The sequence below is a fragment of the Miscanthus floridulus genome, chromosome 1 (genome assembly GCF_019320115.1).
Source record: "Miscanthus floridulus cultivar M001 chromosome 1, ASM1932011v1, whole genome shotgun sequence".
Lineage (NCBI taxonomy): Eukaryota > Viridiplantae > Streptophyta > Magnoliopsida > Poales > Poaceae > Miscanthus > Miscanthus floridulus.
In genome coordinates this window covers 137,402,070-137,420,201 of record NC_089580.1, presented here as the reverse complement: position 1 = coordinate 137,420,201, position 18,132 = coordinate 137,402,070, and the positions used below count along the sequence as shown (strand labels likewise).

The 18,132-nt window shown below is 45.1% G+C and overlaps 1 long non-coding RNA gene and 1 pseudogene across 1 annotated transcript; one reads left to right on the top strand and one right to left on the bottom strand.

Moving 5' to 3' along the window:
* LOC136463964 (3beta-hydroxysteroid-dehydrogenase/decarboxylase-like) overlaps positions 1–17,036 on the top strand; it is a 55,262-nt pseudogene extending 38,226 nt beyond the window's left edge.
* On the bottom strand, positions 9,665–13,173 carry LOC136494936 (uncharacterized). Its single transcript, XR_010768750.1, has 3 exons — positions 13,057–13,173; positions 10,862–10,937; positions 9,665–9,897 (listed from the first exon to the last, which is right to left on the bottom strand). It is a non-coding gene; the product is annotated as an uncharacterized lncRNA (long non-coding RNA).
* Positions 17,037–18,132: the final 1,096 nt, after the last annotated feature.

Below are 18,132 nucleotides of genomic sequence, written 5' to 3'. Positions count from 1 at the left end.
AGTTTATACCTGCTATGGTTAATAATGTTTGTATCTTAATCAAGTGATTGCTTAGTACAGGTGCTAATATAGATGACAAGTTAATGGCTTAAAGTCACTGCTAGCTCAGGTTAAAAGTTGATCAATATTATTTATGGTTTTCCACAAAAAAGAAAGTGTCAGCCAGATCCACTAAATTAAGCTATGCATGATCCTTGGTGTCATTTATTTTTTGTTTTTGATGGGTAAGTCTAGCTGAGTATATTCTTGTACTCAGGGTTTATTCCCTCTTATTGCATATGACCTTCTTTATTAGGGCTTCTGTAAGTACTGTCTCCACCCTATGGGTGACGAAGACTAGATCACGGGCATGATCTCTGTTTATCTTATCCGAATGCTTTTATGGGATGTGATCAGCGAGCTGGTACTTGTATTCGAACTCGTGTGTGTGAGTTAAGCTATTTGCTTTCACTACTTTGCAAGACTTGGTTTGTAATAACTATGACTCCGAAGTGTTGTAATCTATCTACGAACTATTTGTGAAATGTTGTAACGTGTGATGTGTTATGTTGAATTATGTACGATCTTGGTTGTATGCAAGTTGGATTGAAATCCATTGCGATTTTGATGGACTACCGGAATTATATGGGCTCAAGTGCGAGAATTTGATCGTTTCAGCGATCGTTTTTTTACTTGTGCTCTTATAATTTGGACGGTTCTATTACAAGCCACTCCACCATGTTGGTCCTCCCGTGGAGAAGAAAATGCTTGACGAGGCCCTCCATGCACGTGTGGGTGAGGTCAGAGCGATACCACGTCTCCATGGGAGGAGCAAGGGCTCTTTGGTGGCTGCAGAGAAGCGAAGGCTATGGATCTGGGGCGCTGGTGATGGATTAGCAAGGGTAGCAGATCCGAATGACAATGGCAGAAAGGCAAAGAAGGCAAGGTTGTGGTTTATCGTGTCGAAACATGAAGGGAGAGGCCGCTATTTATAAGGCGGGGTAAAGCAAGAGACGAACCGTCCACCTAGATTTACATGCCCACCGCACCACGTCACATCGCCTCTCCGAGAAATGTGCGCACACCACCTCTAGCTGCTCTCTCAAAGGACGCATCGAATGATGGTTTGCCCTAATCGGTGGGCCGAGAACCGCCACAGGTAAGGAGGGATACGGAGCTAAAAATGCTCCCACGGCCCATTCAGGCCCAGAAGTTCAAAGGTTGGCCCATCGATGGGTTTGCAACCGCTCCAGGGCACCCTTAGAGTGATGGGTGGAAAGGGATGGGCCCACTAGCGACCAGTACCCGGGTGCATGAGCGCCATGGGCATCTCGGCCCGTATTTGAGTCTTGGTCGGTTCACAGTAAATGGTTTGTCGTCGAAGAAAGGCAGCGATCTCTTAGGACCAGTCGAACGGACCTAGGAACTAAATGGATTGACCACCAAGAATCTAGAGTCGGTCACCAGCTGACCCATGCTGAACCCTTAGGCATGGGAAGCCGAGGCCCCACTTGGACTAGCCTATTAATAGCTCACCGAGCACCATGATTCATCTAGTGAGGAAAACATGGCACGGCTCAGCCCCTTTGTTTTATCAGAAAAATGCTTGAGGGAGGACGATTGCAAGATGAGCCGACCCCTAGACTAGACCTCTGCTGCATGTGGGGGCTCGATGGAAGTTGGACTCGCAAGGAGACCAAATACGCGGTCATATGATGATGATGGATCTATTGGATCCTAGGGTGGGATTAGAATCAAGAGAAATTTCTTCTGGCCCCTCCGAATCTCACAGCTACATGTTCCCAAGGAGTCTGATCACAACAGGAGGGAGTCGCAACCCACCAAGGTATCCCATGGGCAGCAGAAGATCAAAGCCCTGGAAGTCCCTCCATCTGAAAAAGCCTATGAAGGAGTATCCAAGGATCGGCGGCTACTGTCGGGTATCAGTATTAGGGACACCTAAAGAGGGGATCTGAGGACTATGGACAATGACTCGCCTAGATAATCAAGGATGGTTTCTGTCTCGCCTGACCCCTTAGGCACGGGCCCCAAGTCGCCCGACCCTGAGAGTACAGGAGTCATCTCGCCTGACCCTAGGCCACGTTAGGCCACGCCTGGGGGTTCACATCACCAATAGTGATAGGCGTGTGGTCACTATGCGGCCTACTCTTTGTATGGCTGCTGACTAGCACGTCAGTTTACCACGCCATCTGCCAAGATGGGATGGGATGCCACGACTAGCTAATGACATCGAGGAGCCATCCCCATCGCCATCTACAGCATCGGCGGGACCCGCCTAAAGGAGAAGAAGGACCCAGCGGCCCTTGAGGCCTTCTTCTCCCTCAAATTTCTCTTTCCTTCTCTTTGTAACCTGTGTCTTCCCCTTCACCAATAAAAGGGGAAGCAAGACTCCCCAAGAGGGAGGGCGAAATGAACACACAGCCGATCGAGCTCAGCAAGACTCGACTCCATTTGATCTTTTCGCTAGAGACTTAGGACCTTCTCCCTCTCTTGCCTATTGACAAAAGATGCTCGGCAATCCACCGAGGGATATCCCATGATGGTAGATTTGTCGTAGAGGTGAGCGAGATTAGGAGCGAGATGATAATACAAGCACCAAGACATAAGATTTAGATAGGTTCGGCCGTTAGTATGACATAATACCTACATCATGTGTTCTGATGTATTGCATTAAGATGTATCGATCATTGTGTAGATGTATGTATCCTATCCGCTAGGGGACCCCTGCCTCTCCTTATATACTCTTGAGGGGTAGGGTTACAAGGAAAGTAGCCTATTTGATACTATATAATATCTTGCGGTGCACGCCGAGCAGCGCCGTGCACGCCTTGATCTTATAGGCTAGGCCACCTCTGATGGTGCGGCCCATGTCTTGTCTTATATATACCGGGGGCCATACCCCCATAGCTAGTCCCCGAGCCTGATAGTAGGTGATGTAGTCACGTGGTGCTAGGGTTAGAAAGTGGAAGACTAGCCGAGCGGGCAGCCAGTCCCTGGGCATAGCCATGAGATGAGAACAAGCACATTCATCGTAAGGTGAAATGTGCCCACTTAGTACCCGAGCCTACTGGAAGATGAAGAATGAATCTTGTAGCAGGGTCAAAGGAAAAGAAGTCTGAAAGCTTGCCGACGTTGTCTGATATGCGCGTATCAAGACCCCAGACATGCTATCCAAGATCAGCACCCTGATCCTAATAGCATGGAGCAGCTTGATAGCACACCGATGAGACATAGCAAGATCCGATCAGCAAGGGAGTCTCCGGTGTCGCTGGTGCTGTTTGAGCACCAAAAAGCGAGGAGTCACCAGCATCACTGGTGATGACCGAGCATCAAAGAGCGAGGAGTCCCTAATGTCACTGGTGATGTTCGAGCACCGAGGAGCGAGGAGTCCTCGGCGTCGCTGGTGATGACTGAGCACCGAGGAGCGAGGAGTCCCAATGTTGCTGGCGATGACCAAGCATCGAGGAGCAAGGAGTCCCTGGCGTCGCTAGTGATGACCAAGCATCGAGGAGCAAGGAGTCCCTGGTGTTGCTAGCGATGTTTGAGCACCAAGGAGCGAGGAATCCTCGGCGTCGCTGGCGATGACCGAGCATCGAGGAGTCCCTGGTGTCGCTGGTGATGACCAAGCACCGAGGAGCGAGGAGTCCCCAACGTCGCTGGCGATGTCCGAGCAACGAGGAGCGAGGAGTCCTCGGTGTCACTAGTGATGACCGAGCACCGAGGAGCAAGGAGTCCTTGACGTCGCTGGCGATATCCAAGCACTAAGGAGCGAGGAGTCCCCGGTGATGATGGCGATGTCCTAGCACCGAGGAGCGAGGAGTCCTCGGCGTCGCTGGCAATGTCTAAGCATCGAGGAGTGATGAGTCCCTGGCATCGCGGGCGATGTTCGAGCACCGAGGAGTGAGGAGTCCCCGGCGTCACTGGCGATGATCGAGCACCGAGGAGCACGGAGTCCCCAGCGTCACTGGCGATGACCGAGCACCGAGGAGCGAGGAGTCCCCGACGTCGCTGGCGATGTCTGAGCATTGAGGAGCGAGGAGTCCCTGGCATCGCTGGCGATGACCAAGCACCAAGGAGCGAGGAGTCCCCGATGTCGCTGACGATGACCGAGCACCGAGGAGCGAGGAGTCCCCGATGTCACTAGCGATGTCCGAGCACCGAGGACTGAGGAGTCCCCAACGTCACTGGCGATGACCAAGCACCGAGGAGTCCCCGATGTCGCTGGCGATGTTCGAGCACCGAGGAGAGAGGAGTCCCCGGCATCGCTAGCGGCATCTGAGCACCGAAGAGTCCCCAGCGTCGCTGGCGATGTCCGAGCACTGAGGAGTCCCCGGCAAAGCTGGCAATGTCTGAGCATCGAGGAGTCCCCGATGAAGCTGGCGATGTCCGAGCACTGAGGAGTCCCCAGCGTAGCTAGCGATATCCGAGCACCGAGGAGCAAGGAGTCCCCTGCGTTGCTGTCGATGACCGAGCACCGAGGAGCGAGGAGTCCTCAGCATTGCTGGCAATGTCCGAGCACCGAGGAGTCCCCGACGTAGCTGGCGATGTTCGAGCACCGAGGAGTCCCCGGCGTAGCTGGCGATGTCCGTGCGGTGAAGTGTTCCCACTTAGTCCTCGAGCATGAAGAATCCGAGCACCGAGGAGTAACCGGCATAGCTAGCGATGTCCAAACACCGAGGACTGAGGAGTCCCTAGTGTCACTGGCGATGACCAAGCACTGAGGAGTGAGGAGTCCTCGATGTCGCTGGCGATGTCTGAGCACTGAGGAGCGAGGAGTCCCCGGTGTCGCTGGTGGCGTCTGAGCACCGAAGAGTCCCCGGTGTCACTGGCGATGTCCGAGCACCGAGGAGTCTCTGGCAAAGCTAGTGATGTTCGAGCACCGAGGAGTCCCTGGTGAAGCTGGCGATGTCTGAGCACCGAGGAGTCCCCGGCGTAGCTGGCGATATCCGAGCATCGAGGAGCGAGGAGTCCCCGACATTGCTGTCGATGACCGAGCACCAAGGAGCGAGGAGTCCCTGGCATCGCAGGCGATGACTGAGCACCGAGGAGCGAGGAGTCCTCGGCGTCGCTGGCGATGACCGAGCACCGAGGAGTGAGGAGTCTCTAGCGTCGCTGGCGAGGTTCGAGCACCGAGGAGTCTTTAGCGCAGCTGGCGATGTCCGAGCAGCGAGGAGTTCCCGGCGTAGCTAGTGATATTCGACCACCAAGGAGTCCTCGACGTAGCTGGCGATGTCCGAGCAACAAGGAGTTCCTAGCGTATCTGGCGACATCTGACCACCGAGGAGTCCTCGGTGCAGCTGGCGACATCTGAGTAGCGAGGAGTTCCTAGCATCGCTGGCGATGATCGAGCACCGAGGAGCGAGGAGTCCTTGGCATCGCTGGCGATGTCCGAGCACCGAGGAGCGAGGAGTCCCTAGCGTCGCTGGCGATGTCCGAGCACCGAGGAGCGAGGAGTCCCCGGTGTCGCTGGCGATGACCGAGCACCAAGGAGCGAGGAGTCCCTGGCGTCACTGGTGATGTTAGAGCACCGAGGAGCGAGGAGTCCCTGGTGTAGCTGGCAAGGTCTAAGCACTGAGGATTCCCCGGCGTAGCTGGTGACGTCCGTGCGGTGAAGTATGCCCACTTAGTCCTCGAGCACGAAGAATCCGAGCACCAAGGAGTAATCGACGTAGCTGGCGATGAAGCACGAGCGACAAACAGTCTGGTCAACTGGTCGGTGGCAAAGTGAGCATTGAGTAGAAGCAACCGGCGAATAGTCCGACCAACTGGTCGGCGATGAAGTCCATGAACCTAGCGGTCCGACCAGTTGATCGGTGGAGAAGTCCGAGCACCAGGTGGTCCGATCATCTAGACGATGATCTTGCAATACAAACATGTAGAACGGGTAGTACATGATGTAAAAATATATGAACTCTGGAGAAAAAATAGCGTATGTAGCTTGGCGAACAGTTGGAGCGAAAATGTATTTAATATAAACCGCCCGAACAGTTAGTGTGTAGCTGAGTCTCTAGCCCTAACTAGCCTGTTAACCATAACACGGAGCACGGAGCCCGTGCACGTGTAGGAGGAACAAGCATCGCTAAGGAGCCACTGCCGACTACCCATAACGCAGAGGGCAGACGCTCGTGCACGTGTAGGGAGGAGTTGGAGACAGGGCCATCTCTGGAGGTGTTCGAGCATCAACAGGACTATTTGGGGGTTCAAAAATTGTTTGGAGAGCAAACATGGAGAAAATAGCTTAGAGAAACGTCATGGTGATATACGGAGATTGGAGAATATTTAGAAGAATATTAAAACGTGACTTAGCTTTAGCAATAAAGTCTAGTCGGCAACGTATGGTGTTATCTGGTTGGCGTTGACGGCGAGCACCTGGCGGGCGGTGAGTTGTTGGTGAAGATGACCTCGAAGGTGGTTCTGAGATTGGATCTGCTGTCGCAGGGGCTGGTGTAGCCAGCGATGAATTGTCATCGTGGACCGACATGAATCTTCACAATTGATGACGAGAATGTGCTGTTGATTTGAGGTCCATCTGGCTCGCCATGGATCAAGCGCACACCCCTACCTGGCGCGCCAACTGTCGACAAAAGATGCTCGGCAGTCCACCGAGGGGTATCCTATGATGGTAGATTTATCATAGAGGTGAGCGAGATCAGGAGCGAGATGGTAATACAAGCACCAAGACACAAGATTTAGACAGGTTCGGCCATCAGTATGACGTAATACCTACATCATGTGTTCTGATGTATTGCATTAAGATGTATCGATCGTTGTGTAGATGTATGTATCCTATCCGCTAGGGACCCCTGCCTCTCCTTATATACTCTGGAGGGGTAGGGTTACAAGGAAAGTAGCATATTTGGTACTATACAATATCTTGCGGTGCACGCCGAGCAGCGCCGTACACGCCTTGATCTTGTGGGCTGGGCCACCTCTAATGGTGCGACCAATGTCTTGTCTTGTGTATACCGGGGGCCATACCCCCACATGCCCGTTTGTAACCCCTACTATAAACTAGTGTCGATAACACGAGCAGCAGCACACTAGACGTAGGGACATTCCGCCCGAACCAGTATAAATTCTTATGTCCTCCGAGCACACCATCCAGGCCAGACGCGTAGATACAAATTTACTAGTCGGTGGTTCGAAACACCGACAACTACTAGGTGTAATTACACTAATCAACGCATGCTTTGACTTGTAATAAAGAATGACTTAGGAATTATTCCTCTAATATTCTACTTAGCCATGCCAATGCCATAGAAAGGAGTACTCTGAGTGATCAATGATTAGTTATTATTTACCATTCATATATATTTATCTCTTGACTTATCCCTGTTGTGAGTAGAACTTGGTTATGATTAATCTCTCCATCATACATATGAGTTATCAATATATTCCAACTGTCCGTCCTTCCCTGTGGTAAAAATATAAATAACGATACCTGAAATACTCCCGGGTAAAGTACTACAATGGTATATTATCTGTGCGCTTGCAGATTTCTTTTATTTATATATATTCTTTCTAGTCACATGCAATATTAAAGTACTTCATAGTGTTATTCTAGAAGTGGCACTAGGTAGTACTAATAAGCATTTCTGGCACCATCGCTAGGGATGACAACTTAGTAAAAGTGATGCTAAGAAATATCAATAACATAGGGTGATTACTTAAAACACGTGACACGTTAATAAATACCAACACCGACATATCCACACCTTCCTGCTCCATCTTCATCCACTGCCCATTGCCTCCAAGCTGGCTGCCTCACACAAACATCCCTCTAAACTCAGTGACCATGAAATCATCAAATTCCTAATCCACCTCCACTAAGCTTGTGGTCAGCTCCGCTCTTCTCAGTATGGTACACAGGTGTGTGTTCACACCGATGGACTGAAAATTGTAGCATTTTTAGTTGCTTAGAGTTTAGGAGGCTTGTCCAAATAAAGGACTAGCCAAAACCCACATGAAAAAACTAGCTAGCATTTGCTTGTTGTACATGCTCTTTTGTTTGGTTCTCTAAGAAAAATAAACTTGAATAGTAGTTTATGTGATTATGTCTATGTTTCATAGTGTCACAATAAATGAGATGGAATATTATGGTACTCAGCAAGGCATCTAGTAATATAATAATCAAAAGGTAACACTATTAGTTAATTTCTAGTTTTATTTGCAATATATATGCCTAAGTAATATTTTATAATGGAGTTTGAAAGTCCTATTCATAAACATTACTATCCACAATTATAAGCATCTATTTATACTGCAACCATATAGATGTGTGACCAAAATTACACATGAACATATCATCATCATTGACAACCCAACTTTTTGCACATAACACAACTATACTTGGCATGACTCACCAATGTGTAAAAATGATATTATCACTTATTTAAAATAAGTTTACATACAAACAGATTGTTCAATTTAGACACACAAATACACAATCCACTCCACATTGGCTATAACCTGCCGTAAAAAAGAAATGAATGATTGAAATGAAGTCTTTACACTATGCATATGGACCTAAACACTGTTAGCATTTATGTGATTAACATCCATGTATAGAAAAAAGGGTGATAACTATTGGCCAATAATAAGTAACCATTATTTGGAGCACTCTTGGGACTAAACTACCGCTCAACAGAATAATAACTACACATTTGCCCACAGGCTGTGGTTGTGATGCGTTCCCTTAATATGCAACATATTGTGGTTTGTTGTTTTCTTAGTTATATAAGCTCAATATATTTTTTTTCTTTTGTATTCAGCTTTTGAAGGGGTAGATGTTGTTTTCCACACAGCTGCCGCGGATCCTAGCAAGAACAACTTGCCACTTCACTACAAGGTCAATGTTGAGGGTTAGTAAATAAAAAGAGTTGTTTTATCAAGGATATCGTAACAATAGATGACAAGCTATACATTCCATGCCTAATTGGTTCTACCTATGTTGTTTTTCGCTATAACATGGTACTTGACAAAGTTGATTTTTATTCGCATATAAATGTGTCGAGAATATCTGTGCTGACATTCTTTCATGAGAGCCACATATTAGTTGTTTATCATGAGAGTTGCTAAAAAGATTAATATACATTAGCCAATAAGGAATCTGCTATATTAAAACATAAATTGGTGGCATTCGTTTTGTATGTGTATTCAACTTAAATTCAAGCCTAAAAAAATATTGTGATGCTACTAGACTAGCTAACTGCATATAATTAACAAAGAGTAAAGTTTATGGCCGGTCCTCAAACTTGTGCGCACTATACCACAGCCAATCTGTACCGACTCTAAATCGGTCGCTATAAGCCGTTATAGCGACCGATTAGTGACCGATGTAAAAGTCACGGTAAGTGACGTCGCTATAAATCTATAGCGACCGACAGGGTTTATAGCGACCGATGATCTGTTACATGTTTTAGCGACCAATGGATTGACAATTTAAAACTTTTTAGCGACCAATAATCAGTCGCTATGACTGGCACAATTATATATAATATTAATTTCATATTAACTAGATTTCAAACCTAATAAACATCCATAACATATCACATTATTCATCAACCGCGTACATAAGTAAACCATAGCTGTCCACAACAGTCACTCAACCACATTATTAGATAAAGGTATCTCAAGTTTTCATTGAAGCCAACATTTAGCAATACATCAAGTTCTATCATCTTGATCCATGACTGGTCATCATCACAAAAGGAATAGCACACATACAACCTAGCTAGGTCAAATGGCAGGCACAAGTCATATGTTGGCTTGCACAATCTAACTAGATTCACTACAAAATGCCTCATCTCCATCTTATCAAAAGCAAAATGTCATATGTTGACTTCCTAGTGACATTATCCAGATTCCAGCATCATGTACACCAAGGCCTCCCTCCACCTGAACACAAGTACACACATGAAGTTAATTATGGGACCTACAGAGGAACCAAACAGTTGTGATACCCATAATCTAATTGAGACTAGAAAATAGTCAATATGAAACCTCAAATGGAAATAGGAAAATATCATCTCCCAGGTTCAAAAACAGATTTATGGAAACTAGTTGGGCACGTTCAATTTCAGGAACTGTTGTAAGCCTACCTGGGCACTGGCCCCCCCTTGGTCTGTGCAAATTTATGAGGACACTAGGTGTTGGACGTATTAGTGCAAAGCTGGTGCAAGAGGCAATTCAGCCAATGGACAACAACTACTAACGATTTATCAGTGCACAGCTCAACAGCTAGTGTCCTGCCATGCGCCACCTCCACAAACCAGTGCAGCAGTACTACTGACAACATAGCTGCAGCAGCTAGAAACTGAACAAACCATAATTAACTGAACAAACTAGTGCAGCAGTGCTACTGACAATATAGCTGCAGCAGCTAGAAACTGAACAATATAGCTGCAGCAGCTACTGACTAAATGGTGCATTCCCAAAATTATAGGCATCAGAAGTTTAGTTTCATTCCAAGAAGTCATCAACAGTTTGCATGCAAGCTTGAAAAAGATAAAAACAGAACACTAGCCAACTAAGCTTTAACAGTGGTTCGCAATGTCTGATACTTTGATCTGAGGCAAAAAGCTAAGGAACCATTCACTCCTTGCAAATATGTCTTGGTGTGCCTATGTGAAAGTTTTAGGTTAAATACCATTTGACATGTATATATAACTTTCAATATTTGTAAAGTTATTGGTTTTTACCAAGCATTATCATCAATCCATGTTTTATCCATGTTCAACCTTCACGCAAGACATCAACCAGATTTCAATACGAAATAAAAAACATATCATAAGCACTGAAATATCGCATACTTCCACAACATGAAAAAAAGAAAGCAACAGCTAGGGAAACAGAAACATACCGATACAAACAAGTAGAGCTGCTGCCAAGAGCACGTTCAAATGGCTTCCCAAGGTGTCCACCCACAAGTGGAGCAGCTGCAATTACAATATGGTGAGATCAGACCGGTGCATATATTACTGCTCAGACATATCTCTTAAATATCTTCATATTTCCATGCAGTAAATTATCCTAACAATTGATCTCGATTGTTTACACGTACTTCGTTCCAAGTTCCAAGTGAAAGGAACCGGAACCAGGAAGTAATATGACACATAGGAGCAAGCACTTGACAAGCTGTAGCAGGTCTGGAAAGAAACAATGTTGAACTGAAATGAAGCCAAAAAAATTCAGAAGAAAATAAATTTCAGATGAGCACGAATTGCAGGTAGCCTGTTACTGCTCTTCAGAAACAACACCAGGTAGCTTGTTATTGCTCTTCAGAAACAACAAAGAACAGCACTTCCAGGGTATTACCAAAAACAATCAAATTAAAACCTAAAGAACTGGGATTCAGAACCAAAATTTTGGGGAAAAGTTTGGGGACAAACCGAAATTGGGAGGGGAATTGCTTTGACCCGGATTGCTTTCAGATCTTTAGAAAAAGACCCTTCCATGTTCAAATATATGCATGCCTAGATAGGAGGGTCATGCCCAGTTCAGTACTACGATACTTCTATCGGCAGCAATGCAAGCAGCTAGCAGCAATCGATCTGGTGCAGCTCGATCTAGACTTCAAGTTCAGAGAAAATTGGTACATGACACAGTATATATGTGCAATCAAATGCAGGCGACATCGTTCACATAGGGAGCAGCGGACGGGGATGGAAGCCTAGGAAGGGGACCTGCTGTTACACAGGGAGCAGCGGACGGGGATGGAAACCTGGGAAGGGGACTTGCTGTTCGAGCTCGTGGGCTACCGGAGAGGGAAGGGAAGGGAAGTGTCGGGTTAACCCGGGTCCCTCGCGGACCGGCTTCCCAACAAAGGCTCGGCTCAAACAGATAACGCACAACTCGTGGGCCGGCCCAGATATCTAAACGACAGGCCAGAAGGGTGATCCAATCACCGACCAGAAAGCCTGGCCGAGGAGGAACGACGTCCGTTTCCAACTTTGGCCCACCTCTCCGACCGGAGCACTCGCTTCAGTCTCCAGCCGCCTTCGAACGGCCTCTCCGACCGGAAGGCCTGGCCAAAGCACTACTTCCGGCTCCGACTTGCGTCTCCGACCGGGGATGCGCCAAGCCCTGCTCACTGCTCTTCTCCGGCTGGCGCGATCAGAGCCGACTGGGACCAACCGACCGGGGACGCCCGCTCGGTAAGGACCAGGAAACAGACGAAGAAAGTAAGGCAGGGCGCACAAGTCAAACCGTAAATACCGGGGTCTGTACCCTGTACACCTGCAGAAACAGTACTCTGCGACTCCCTGGCACGTCAGAACTCAAGCAGTGTTGTAGGCGCTGACATTTTCCCTACAGTATTGTGGGCGCCGTTAAACTCCCATATGGTAAGGCTCCCCCCCACATGCCTCTGGGCATCAACAGTGTTGTGGGAGCCAGCATTTACCGTATCAGGCGAACATGGTAAAACCCCTTGCATGTCTCTAGGAATCAACAGTATAGCAGGCGCCGATGTCTGCCATACCCGAAGAAGACAACACAACCTCCCACGTGCATCTAACATCCAACAGTGTTGTGGGCGCCTACCATCGTCCTGTACCCGCCGACGTGGGCAACAAGGCTTAGAAGCATACATACTCTCTCTCTCTCTCTCACTTGTAAGGCCATCCCCTTCATCTATAAAAGAGGATGCGCTCTCTCCCAACATTCAAGTTCATTAAGCTCGGTCAGATTGATTCAGATCGATCAAGTTCACTAGTTCACAACCACAGAACCGCCAAGTTCAAACCACAAGCACACGCTTGAACACTTAGCTCATAGCGGGCTCCCGTCACTCTCGGCCCTTTCGATCGGAGTCCGACCGGACCGCTTGTACCCCCATCTTTCTCCTTCTCGTTTGTAACCCCACTGCAAACTTCGAGCACCTGGGCTCAGGAATAAAGTCACCGACCGACTCAGACTAAACGTAGGGCACGTTGCCTGAACCAGTATAACCCTTGTGTCATTGAGTGCTAGGCCACCTCCGATCACAACGTACGACAAAACTACAAATATTTACTTGTTGGTCACTTTCTGCACCGACAGGAAGAGAACGAGTACCTGCTCGGGGACGCTCCTGTTCGAGCTCGTAGGCTGCGGGAGAGGGGACGACGGCTGCGATGACTGGCCGTGGGTGGGGACGACGGCTGCGGCGGCTCCGGTGAGTACGGCGACACCCACCGCCTAGCGCACAGCGGGGATGGCGGCGAGGACGACGGCCGCGATGGGTGAGGACGGTGGCCGCGACGGCGAGGACGGTGGCCCCTGCGAGCTCACGCGCAGCGGTGGTGTGAAGAGGCCGCGAGACGAGATGCGCGAGGTTGCTGGTGAGACGCAGGCGGCTGCTGGGGTGGGTTTGGTTGGAGATAGGGTTTTGGTTGATACACTGACCTGTGGGCCGCTCTAATTTCACTGCGCGTGAGTGAGCTGGGCTGGGCGCGCCAAAATGAAAATGGGCTATACCGACCAATCATTTGACTCTATGATGTGTTTTTAGCGACCGATTATTTAAGGCAAACGACTAAATATATGTAGCGACCGATGTACCGTCGGTATGAGTAAAAATAGCGACCGATGATCTATTACAAATTTATAGCGATCGATTGTTGGACGTTAATATTACGTTTTAACGACCGTTGTCCGACGCTACAGATTGACTGTGGTATAGTGACGGGTGTGTCATCCTGGTCCTTAAACTCTATTTAGGTCTCATATTCATCCAGACGACAACATCCCGATCCCAGCGGCAGATAGAGCTGACATGTGGGCCTAGACCCGTTTGGATGAATATGAGACCCAAACAGAGTTTAAGAACCAAAATAACATACTTTCTAAGTTTAGCGACCGGGATGACATACCCTCACAAGTTCAAGGGCCGGCCGTGAACTTTACTCATTAACAAATATATGAACTTTTTAGTAGATAAAATCAGTTGAATCCATAAGGATATTTTTGTTCACATTTATAAAGTAACATACAGGAAGTTAAATTTACTAATTAGCTTTGATGTATACTGCATACACAGGAACAAAAAGTGTAATTGATGCTTGTAAGATCTGCAAGGTGAAAAGGCTTATACACACGAGTTCTAGCTCTGTTGTATTTGGTGGATTTCATGGACTTTTCAACGTAAATGAATCATTACCATACCCAGACAAGGTTGCATCTCAATTCAAACTAATAGCTCAAAAAGTATGTACACACATAGACACAAACACAGACATAGACACAGACAAAGATTTATATATTAATTTTATATATTGACTACTCAGTAATTTGCATACTATCGCCCTGTTCGCTTGGCTTATAAGCCGTACTTTTTCAGCCAACGAACAGTATTTTTCTCTCACAACAAATCAGTCAACAGTACTTTCAGTCATGGCTTATCAGCCAAGCGAACAAGACAATATACCTTGAGTGCATTTCTTTTCATCTGACACTCGGCCACTGGTGATAGGATAAGAAATAACCCATTGAGGGAGAGATTTTTTGGCATGCTTGCCTATACTATTTTTCTTTGAATATGTTGACTAATATTATAAAAATATGTTTATAGTGCAAATTAATGCACTTTTCTAATATAGATTTTATTTGCAATTTCCTGATGCATATGCGCAAACAAAAGCAGAAGCAGAGAAGTTAGTCATCAATGCTAATGACATCAATGACCTTCTAACTTGCTGCATTCGTCCTGGTAGCATTTTTGGCTCGGGCGTGATGATACCAACTCTAGATCAGAACGGAAAAACATATGTAAGAAATTGTATGACATACTTAATATTAAATATTAATTGAAACATATTTCAAAGGAACAAATCGGTTTAAGGATAATATAATGATGGCTATAGTAGCCCCATTTGGCACATATCCAGACTCTGAGCTCCAGCACAAATCTGGAGTCTATATGCTAAAATCAAGAACCTGGAAACTATTATTTTTTTTACAATAGAAAGGATATAGCTTAACTAAATAGTTTAGGTCCTGTTTGGATTCATTATCTGATAATAGTTAGCTAGCTAATAACTCATTATCTGATTTGGTCTAGCTTGTGGGATAGTTATTATCTAAAGGTCCGGCTAACAATTAGCTAGTCTATTATCTATACCTGTTTGAATCCAAAAGAGATAATTATTAGTAGATAACTACAACCTACATGGATCCAAATAAGGCCTTAGGTGTACCCACAACTCCAAATCCATATATTTATAGAGCTGGCAAAGATTTTTTTTGATCTAGAGCTCTATCAGACAGGCCAATATTCCGATTAGATCCATCATTGCAATAGTGTAGGAGAACTATTCTCGTACATGCTCAAATAAATATTATGTGGTACAAATAAAATGGTACAACGGCAATATTTTACACAACGTGGTGCAAGTAAAATGGTATAGCGGCAATATTTTACACAATGTAACAATACCTTTATTGCAAGATTTATCTATTAAAGTTTACGTTATTGGTCCATATGAATGTACTTTGGAACAGACTTTATTATCGCATCCAGCTTGGTTCAGCCTGGATTGTGAACTACATATAGGGCTTAGCATGGCAGACCAAATACCATACCAAATCAACCCCAAAAAGCTACAACAGGTACTATTAACCCTTTGTAACTCAATTGGAGCTAATGAAACTACTCATTGAAAAGTCTACACTCTGTTTGATTATGCAGTTCTAATTAGTTCTATGTTGTTGCAGTTTATTATTTGTGATGGGAAGAATTGTGATGATTTCGTGTACGTTGAAAATGTGGTACATGGTCACATATGTGCTGATACAACTCTTTCTACTATAGAGGGTGCAAAAACCAGTGGTGGAAAAGTATGTTTTTAATTTGAGAGGAAATTCAAATTTCTACTATAAAAAAATATCATATACATATACATATATATATATGAATGTTTTAGGCCTACTTTATAACTAATATGGAGCCAATCATTTTTTTGGGACTTTCTACATATGGTTCAGGAAGAACTAGGACATAAAAGGTGCTCTGTCAATTTTTTTTATGTGCTTTAATTTATGATTAATAGTTTGTTTATTTTATTGATTAAATAGTTTCATAATTCAAAGCAAATGATACACCATTTTGCTAATATGGCCATGTTCGCTTCTCTTATGATCCGTACTTTTTAGCTTTTTTCAGCCGGAACAATGTTTTTCTCTCACAACAAATCAGTCGGAACGGTGTTTCGGCTTGTTTTTTCAGCGAAGCGAACGGGGCCTATGTTGCAAATTTATTGTAGACTATTCACGATAAGGATACCTTTGCCTCTCATCAAGCTAGTAAGCTATTTGGTCGAGTGGGCATACATGGTTCTACACTGTTATGGAATATGCCAGCCTCGAATGGTAACATCAACAAGGATTAAGTATGTGACACTTAACAGAACATTTAGTTGTAACAAAGCTGTTGAAGAACTTGGCTACAAACCTACTGTGACACTCATGGTTAAACTTATTAAACCCTTTTTGGTGTCTCTTCACAATTCCTTTTTTGTTATTATAATCTTTTATATGCTTACACACTTTTCTAAATTATGATCCAGGATGGTCTAAAGATAGCAGTTAACTCATATATCCAGTCCAGAAATATGAAATTATCTTAAAGAGATAAATGGTATGATTTTTTACATTAATTTCTCCTTTGTTGTCTATCACGTTATCCTCCTTGTTTGAAGTAAAAGTTGACCATATTAGAGTCATAGTATGTAATACTATTCTCAATAAAACTACGCAACATGCAACTAATCGATGTGCTTATTGCTTGTAAGATCAAAGGTCCAAATTAAAACAATTGTCCATATTCAATTCTGACTTCTAAATTGGATGAATTGGATAAGGCAGAATTAACTCCTTTGAATCATAGTGAATTAGATTTAAAACATGTAATGAATGATAGACTCACAACCCTTTTAAGGGAAGAGGAAATAAAATGGTACCAGCGAGCTAAAGTAAAGAACTTATTAGAAGGGGATGCCAATACGAAATACTTTCATTTGGTAGCTAATGGCAAGCACAGGAAAACACGAATTTTCTAGTTAGATCAGGAAGAGGGGGTAATTCATGATGAAGAAGAGCTAAAAAGGTATATCACAAAATATTATAAGAACCTATTTTGCCCAACATCTAGCCCTCTCGTGATGATGGTTTGAACCTTACCGTGATGACATACCCCAAGTTCCTAACGAGGAAAATGAGTTGTTAGTTGCACAATTTTCGGAAGAAGAGGTTAGGGAGGCTTTATTTCAAATGAAACATAACACCGTGCCAAGTACAGATGGTTTCCCTTCTGAGTTCTATTGGGTCTTCTGGACGATAATAAAAGATGACTTGTTGGCACTCTTTCAGGAAATCCACTGTGGATTGTTGCCTCTCCATAGCCTTAACTTTGGAACAATAATCCTATTGCCAAAATGTAAACATGCAAGCAAAATTCAGCAATATAGACCGATATGTTTGATTAATGTTAGCTTTAAGATCTTTACTAAGGTGCTTACCAATAGAATCATCAAACATGCAGATAAAATAATCAGGCCATCCCAGACAACCTTCATTCCTGGTAGAAATATTATGGAGGGGGCAATGATTCTCCATGAGACATTACATGAACTCCATACTTGGGGAAAAAAGATGGAGTGATTTTTAAGATCGATTTTGAGAAGCCTATGACAAAGTAAATTGAAACTTTCTACAACAAGCCCTTAGACCAAAAGGTTTTCATTAGACTTGGTGTGAATGGTTTAAGATGGTGGTTCAAGGAGGAAATGTAGGAATCAAAATAAATGATCATTTGGGACCTTACTTCTAGACCAAGAAAGGCCTTAGGCAAGGAGATCATTTATCTCCAATTTTGTTCAACATAGTGGCAGACACGTTGGCAATTATTTTAAATTGGGCCAAACAGGAGGCTCTTATTAGGGGAATAATCCCACGCCTAATAGAAGATGGACTGTCAATTTTGCAGTACATTGACGATGATGATACAATCATTTTTTTAGACCATGACATTGACTTAGCAAAGAACATGAAATTGTTACTTTGTGTCTTTGAACAATTGCTTAGTCTAAAGATTAACTATCACAAAAGTGACATCTTCTGTTTTGGGCAGGCCAGAGAGTGAGGAACAATACTAAG